The sequence below is a fragment of the Podarcis pityusensis genome (assembly GCF_964106645.2).
Source record: "Podarcis pityusensis genome assembly, chromosome: 1".
Taxonomy (NCBI): domain Eukaryota; kingdom Metazoa; phylum Chordata; class Lepidosauria; order Squamata; family Lacertidae; genus Podarcis; species Podarcis pityusensis.
The window spans coordinates 139,071,864-139,079,931 of NC_138028.1; the positions used below are offsets into that span (position 1 = coordinate 139,071,864).

The 8,068-nt window shown below is 48.2% G+C and overlaps 1 pseudogene across 1 annotated transcript; it reads right to left on the reverse strand.

The window, feature by feature from the left end:
• Positions 1-6,868: 6,868 nt before the first annotated feature.
• On the reverse strand, positions 6,869-7,453 carry LOC308473094 (ubiquitin-like FUBI-ribosomal protein eS30 fusion protein pseudogene; annotated as a pseudogene). Its single transcript has one exon. The product of its transcript is annotated as a ubiquitin-like FUBI-ribosomal protein eS30 fusion protein pseudogene (transcript).
• Positions 7,454-8,068: the final 615 nt, after the last annotated feature.

The window sequence follows — 8,068 nt, forward strand, 5'->3', positions numbered from 1 at the left end:
ACGGCTAGAGCGCCGGTGGCGGAAAACTCACTCCGAATCAGACCGGACACGGGCTAGAGCTCAACGTCGAGCCTACCAAGTGGCAATGGTGACGGCGAAGAGGGCCTTCTTCGCCGCCTCTATTGCACCTGCAGAAAACAGCAACAGGAGACTTTTTCAGGTGGTTCACAATCTATTGGAACCACTTGCACCACCGGGGCCTGGTAGGGACCCCAAGATCTCCTGCAATGCTTTTGCAAAGTTTTTTGCAGATAAAGTCACTCAGATTCAGAAGGAGGTAGACTCCACCGTGGGAGCAGGGCCGGAGCGGGAGAGTGCTAGAGTTCTGTCTAGTCCTGTTGTTGTTGTTTAGTCGTTTAGTCGTGTCCGACTCTTCATGACCCCGTGAACCAAAGCACGCCAGGCACTTCTGTCTTCAGGCACTTCTGTCTTCTCTAGTCCTGTTACATGGGATCAATTCCAATCTGTTACCTCTGAGGATGTGGACAGGCTGCTTGGACAAGTGAAACCGACCACCTGTCTCCTTGATCCTTGCCCATCCTGGCTGATAAAAGCGAGCTGGGAAGGGCTGGGCGATGGGCTCTGCGGGGTGGTGAATGCTTCCCTCTGTGAGGGAGCCTTCCCAGACCCGCTGAAAGAGGCGGTCATTAAACCGCTTCTTAAAAAAAACATCTTTAGACCCAGCCAATTTGGCCAACTATCGCCCAGTCTCAAATTTACCATTCTTGGGCAAGGTGATTGAGCGGGTGGTTGCCGAACAACTCCAAGCATGCCTGGAGGATGCGGACCATTTGGATCCCTTCCAATCGGGATTCAGGCCTCACCATGGGACTGAAACTGCCTTGGTCGCGCTGGTTGATGATCTCCGGTGGGCTAGGGATAAAGGTGAGAACTGTTTCCAAGTACTGCTGGATCTCTCAGTGGCCTTGGACACCATCGACCATAACATCCTTCTGGACTGTCTAGAGGGGCTGGGAGCTGGGGGCACTGTTATACGGTGGTTCTGCTCCTTTCTCCTGGGCTGTGTCCAGAAAGTGGTGGTGGGGAATGAGTGTTCAGACCCCTGGGCTCTCACTTGTGGAGTGCCTCAGGGTTCCGTCCTCTCCCCCATGCTTTTTAAAATCTATATGAAGCTGCTGGGAGAGATCATCAGGGGGTTTGGGCTGGGTGTTCATCAGTATGCAGATGACACCCATCTCTACCTCTCCTTTAAATCAGAACCAGTGAAGGTGGTGAAGGTCCTGTGTGAGTGCCTGGAGGTGGTTGGAGGATGGATGGCGGCTAACAGATTGAGGTTGAATCCTGACAAGACAGAAGTACTGGTTTGGGGGGACAGGGGGTGGGCGGGGGTGGGGGATTCCCTGGTCCTGAATGGGGTAACTGTGCCCTTGAAGGACCAGGTGCGCAGCCTGGGAGTCGTTTTGGACTCACAGCTGTCCATGGAGGCGCAGGTTAATTCTGTGTCCAGGGCAGCTGTCTACCAGCTCTACCTGGTACGCAGGCTAAGACCTGTTACCGGAAAAATCCGAGGGCTCCCTTGGACAAAAAGTAAAGACACCAACCAGAGTAAATTGGAGCAAATCAGCAACCTGTAGGCTTGGCCTTTATTGAACTGTTGCAACAGGGTGTTCCCCTCACTTGCAGGAGAGAGGAAAAGACACAGAAAATGGTGTGCAAGACCTTATAAAAACTTTTGAAATTCCCCCTCCTCTAGGTCAAGCCCACCCCCAGAAACATCATGCATACATTACAGAAAGGAGGGGTTGAGGGAGGAGTTGTGGTGGTAACCTGAGTGTCCTGTCACCTGGCTGGTTCACTTCTACCCCTCCCCATGAGTCATTTTCTGAAGACAAAAGGTAGTCACAGTTTCCTGCCCCCTGAGGGAAGATCTGATCATTGTCCTTTGTTCCAGTCCATGCAGAATCCACTCCCATATGCAAGTTCTTTGTGATCTTGATTGTCTTCTGTCTGGGATCATCAGGGTTGGCATAGCAACTGGGCAGGGCTCCTGTGGATGTGCTGGTATGGTGAAGGGATTATGGCTGGCCTGTATCAAACCTTCCCCATTTTGTAGTCTTTCCTTCATGGAGTAAAATAAAAGTGGAACAGTGCAAATCCGATGTATGGTTGATTTTCTATGAATTTATAACAGAAGTGTAGCGTATGTAGTGTGTGAGTGTGAATGTGAGTGTGTGTGAAGTTTGTACAAACTGAATGATGGGGGGGGGTTCCTGCTACAGTTCCCCCCTTCGGAGATAAGATTGCAAAGGTGGTTACTTTGCAATCCTTTTCTTCGCACAATTTAAGGTGGTAAATATTAACCTGCTATTCTCCGTCCCAGAAGTGTGTGTCCATGTGAACCTGAAAGGGACTGGATGTCACGCTTCTTAAGGATATTTGCATAGAAATATAACGGTGTAACAGTGCACATAGTTAGACATAGGATATCACGTAATATTTTGTTGCTCAGTTATTTGTGGTATTCTAGCACCTTGGAAGAAATATTTTCTCAATAGTGGTCTATGCTTTACATTTAGCAGGAAGGTCCACTAATGACTGAAAAATGCAGTTTGCTTTGTCCCCCACCATTTTTGTGTTCTCAGGTGTCAAGGTAGCTCTTCTGTGGTCTCACACCGGCATGGTGTCACAGTAGTGGCAATCCCTGGTGAATCCACTTAGGGCTTTCATATTAACCATGTTGCCTGGCACTCACCATAGCTGGCACAGGTTTGGACACGTCATGAGAGAAATGTCTTTGCCTTGGCCATTCTATGGGATTTTATTATTATAGGCTCTGGTCTTGCAGTCATGGGAAGTTGCTCACTTGCACTTTAAGGACCAAAAAGCTAATTACAGCCTGGATACACTTGCCCAATTCAAACTGAGTCCAATTTGAATTTATCTTGCCCCATGGTTCTCAACTTTTCAAACCAATCTGTTAAAACTAAACCATTCTTAAAGGGCACTTGTCCAAATAAGTCAATTTAACTCTATAAGGGATTATTCATGCTAAACCAAAGCATATACACCTTCAGCACCATTGCTGAAGAAAAATACTGAGCAATAGAGAGAGAAAACCCTCTAAGCTGTGCTTGAACTCTGGGGTAAGTAGGAGACATGGAAAACATACTGTGATGTTTCATCACCACTTATTTTCCCTAACATGTTATTTTATAAGGAGCAGATTCAACTGTGTGGGTTCTCCCTCCGACACACAATGGGGAGGGTCAATATCAATTGTTTACCTTTTGCTTATATGGGTAATGCTTGATAGTCTTTTTTCTGGAGGGACGCAGGGGTGCTCATACCCGTAAACATTTTGTGAATCTAAGCTTGGCCCCATTGAGGGGCAGTATTTCAATATGAGTAGGAAAATGAGAGTACCCCTAAACATTTTTAAAGAAAAAAAGCACTGAGTGCATGCCAGCAGAAACTTGGTTTTAATTAAGACTGCAGCCCTGAAAAGTACTAAATGCAGCACATACTTTTCAGTTTGTCTGGCCCCTTAATAAAGCTGGCTTACAATTATGTGGTGTTGACAGTCAGTGTGAGCCTGCAGGCCTAAGGTGTTTATGAGCTCTCGGACTAGCGAGTAGAAAGTTAATTGTATGATTGGCACATTGCCCTTCACTCTGTAAAGGCTGGCCAAGTAACAGTTGGCACATGTGGGCATGCATGGCATTGTGCAGAGGCCACGGAACGTTTCCTGAAGATAATAATAAAGCTATCACATAAGTCTTTTAAGATTGCATGGTCTCCGTATTAACACTGCTAAGTCATCTCTGGCCCCATGTCCTGTCTACGTCCAGTTTAGCTTTGCTGCCTTTTTCATTACATCCATAACTTTGGGTCTTTGTTCTATCCAATTACAGTGGAAGCCCGTTTGGCTTCTGAAAAGTTCAACAACTGAAGCACAAAGGCAAAATCATCAAATGTCGGCAAAGTCAATGGGGAAAAGAAAGAAATGCGCCTCGGAAATTGTTCGGCTTCCAAGGCGCATTTGAAAATGAAAGCAGTCACTTGCAGATTTTCAGTGTTCAGGAGCCGAAATGTACAGCTTCCGAGATGTTCGACAACCGAGGTTCCACTGTATTAGTTTTTCTACCTTGTAGTGAGATTTCTTAACACTGTGTGTTCCATTGCATGCTGTGTTGCTCTTAAACTGTTCGTATTTCATGAGCTACAGTTTGCATAATAATAATAAAGGTTCCAATGCAGCACAGCAGAGACAGACCTTATGGTCCAAGTTCACCAGGGCAAAGTGTGAGATGATAGCAACATAAAAAATTATCCGACTCATTCACAAGGAGATGCTGCTGTTCCAGATACCGCCACAAAATTCCCAAGTGTGGGTGGGCTGGTTTGCTTTTATCGGGAACATCTGCCCCATTCACATCACAAGATGGAAGAAAGAATATTTCCATCTGTACTCCGCAATGGCACTGGGGATCCCATTCCTACGACTATGTCTTCATATCCCACTCTGCACTGCAGACCGTGGGCCCAATTCGAATCCAACAGGATCGAGAATTTCATGCAGTGCACTGTTTGAAGTGGACCTTTCGATTCAGCCTAATAATTCTTCATGCAGCTCTGCTTCACTTCGTCTAAGAATCTCCACAGGGCTCTCCTGCCATCTTGTGGACCATCTCAGGATTTACAGTTTGCATCTTTATCTCGAGAAGCCGTTCTCTTGCATTAACATTAAGAAGCTCATTTGCTCTTAGCCCCACCCCTCCTCTTTGTGTTCCATATTATTTCAACAGAGGATTTGGCAGAAAAATAAAACAAATGTCTCCGTTAGTGCAGGATTCATGTTTGTGCCCAATTTAAGCCCCGTTTCAGAGATGACTGATCGGGCATACCCCCCCCCGACATTTTAGGAGGGCAAATCGAGGCCCCACCACCACTCCACTGACCCCACTGCTCCCCCGCTTGCCCCCTTCCTTACCCACCCGCCCCCTCACCACGGCCTGCTCAGTTGTCCCCTCCCACCTTTGTCCGTTGGCCGCCTCCTCCTCTGCAGCCTCGGGAGATGCTGTGCTGACTGATGTGTCCTGGGGAGGGGAGGCTGCATGGTGGGACATGGAAGGCAGCTTCCAAAAGTGCCACAATGGAAGGAGAAGAAGAGTGGCGACATTTGGTTTTTCTGGTCCTGCACTCTGGTGTGAGCCAACTAATTCACGCCACAGTGTGGAACCCCAAAAGTGTGTCTTTTGGCCCCATGCTCTGATGCTGCCACAGCATGGGAGCCAAAACGGACCATCTGGGATTGGGATCAGAAGCGGGGGCGGCTTCTGATAATCTGGGATGTCCTGCTTAAAATGGGACACTCAATATTTGTGTTACATGCTGTCAGAGCTGCTTCCAGATCCTAGCTCACAGAGGATCACGCTAGCCAGCGATCATTAAACAAAAGTCTTTATTGAGTTACAGTTTCCATTCTCAAGCTGCTGCGTGCAACTCTACGTCTCATGGTTAGATCGGCGAAGCTCCATCTGAGTCTCCGCCCCCTGTACACCAGTTTAAGATTCTAGCCTTACTCCACCTCTTCCGTCTCTCCTTTCTCCTCTGGGTCCTGCTACCCCCCGGGGTCCCTTCCTTCCTGGATTCTTCTGACGCTGACGTTGACCCCCCTGACTCCTCCCCGTCTTTTCGGCGGGCTTTGGGACCTGGCTCCCTATCCGGGCTGCCAACTGCACCGCCCTCCTGTACATTTGAACTTGGCGCGCGCGCCCAGCCTTCAACCTTCCTCTCGACCGTTTCCTCGCTCCCCGATGGAGGCGTGGCCAATCCTGACTCATGTCCTCCCACTGGCAGTGCGCCGCCTGATCCCGATGCCTGGGACTCCTCCCCCCTACTGCACTCTGGTGTGGACGCTGGTCCTGATTTCCAACTGCTTCTCTCTGAGTCCCCTCTGGCCCCTTCTTCCTGGGGTGTCCCCCTCGGCACCCCCCTTGCTCTGACCATGGGAGCCCCTTTCTGTGAATCTTCCGATTCGCTGGAAAGACTCAGAGACCTCGGACCGCTGTCATCGCTAACATTACCTTCGGACTCCTCCCCCTCGCTCTCTATTTCCTCCCTTTCCTGTGCCTCTGCTCCTGAACCCCTGACACATGCCTTCATTTATAATCAAAATGAAAAGATGATGGAAGTTTCATGGGACAGGAAGGTTAGTGCTTGGCTCTGGCGCATCAATCCCAACCACGGGTTTGGTGAGCCAGCTGCTCCCTCAGTCCCTCTTGTTCCGATATTAAATTACATATATTTACATCCTGCCTTACATATATTTACACTCCTTACCCTTTGAATAGGGCTAGGTGAATGAATGCCCCACTCTTTGACAATGAAGCTTCATGATGATGTAATGGGGAGAAAGATGGCAGGCTCCAGTCCTCTACCCTTTCAAAACGTTTGAATGTTTTCAGGAAGTCACTGGCACAGTGCGAAAGGTGACAAAAAGCAAACTTTTGGTCCGTGGCCTCTCCCAGGTTTGGGGGTGCTGATACAGCTCCTTGCCAAGAGTGCAAGAGAGCCCAGGTAGGCCTCTGTGTTTTTCCTGATACTGCCTTAAAAAAAAAAAAAAAAAGACAGCGGTGAATATAACATTGTTTTCAATACATGGTTGAAATTGATGATGATTTATTCAACTATTGTTAACATCTCCATAGTTATTTTAATTATTTTGCCTTACTGTCCATTTTTAACTACTGAAAAGTGTATTATCTTTAACTTCTGAGGTGATGATGGTAACCATTAACATCCATTGTTTTATTCTTAACCTGCCCATCCAAATTAGCCAAATTCACAGCAGTCATTCATACAGTGTGTCTGGGTAGGGTAATATATTCCCCCCCCCCCCAATATCAGATTTATTAGATAACTGGGTGCTGCTTAGGAGTTGGCATTGGGGCCCTTCTTCTTGCCAAAGCCTGGCACAATGTTGACCAAGCGGCGGTTGTACTGTATGCACCTCTTGGCATGGCCAGTCTTCTTCTTCTTCTCTTGCTTTGGGGTCTGGCCTCTCACTTGGGCAGCACGAGTCAGGGATCCATGGCCCTTACCACCCAGCATGCATGCAGCAACCTCTAGAGTTGTGACGTCACTGATGCCACACTGCCCAATGACTGCATCATCTACCGGGGGGGGGTGTCTTATCAAGGAGGACCACCTGATCCTCAGGCACAATGTCCTCCAAGGGCTCAACATGGGCGTTATGGTGAGCTGCTGTTTCTTGCCCAGACACCTCAAGGGTGTGCAGATTCTGAGCAAGAAGGAAGAGCTGCATAGTTCCACCCTCAGTTGCCGATCCAAGATGGAGCTGGGAGAGCCGAGAAGCTGCCACTGCTCTGCACACGCAGACGAGAGAAAGGAAAGATCTGGTAGGGTAACATTGATATTTGCCTTAATTATTTGCTTCACAATAAATGTGAAAAGCATCTCACTGAAAAACTGACTGTGGTGGCATGGGGAGAGGAAGGAAGGTCTCAAAATCATAAAAAGTCTGCTGCTGTGGCAGTCGTGGAGCCATCAGTTTTGGGGTGGTTAACTTCAGACAGGGTAACTAGAAGATCAATAACAGTTTGAAGTTAAATTGGGTTCAGTTTTTCACCTTCCACAGTAGCTGGTGTGTGTGGATTCAACTGCAAGCAGAAGGAGGAACCATCCCCTCAGGCCTACGAAAGACAACCAAAGTGGGACAGCATCCCTACTCTGGATACAAATCCAGCATCTTCCATTTTAGCAGCTCTCATGGGAGCAAGAAGGTGCATGTCTTTGCATACCCTCTGGCTGCAGAGGGATGGTGACCATTTTACAAGTCCTTAGCAACCCTAACCTTGGTGAGTTGGGACTTCCGTCTGCATGCGAAGACAGGCTCCAGTGGATTGGGTCCAATGGTCCAGAAGGCAGTTTCTGCACATGCTGCAGAGGGAAGTGAGAGTCCACTTGGGAAGGTAGCCCATTTAGGAGAAGGAAAACTTTAATCCTAACCCCCTGCTGCTTTGTGGGATATCTTCAGGAGAAGAAAATGCTAAGGAGTAAACCCTACACAGATCTGGAACAGAGT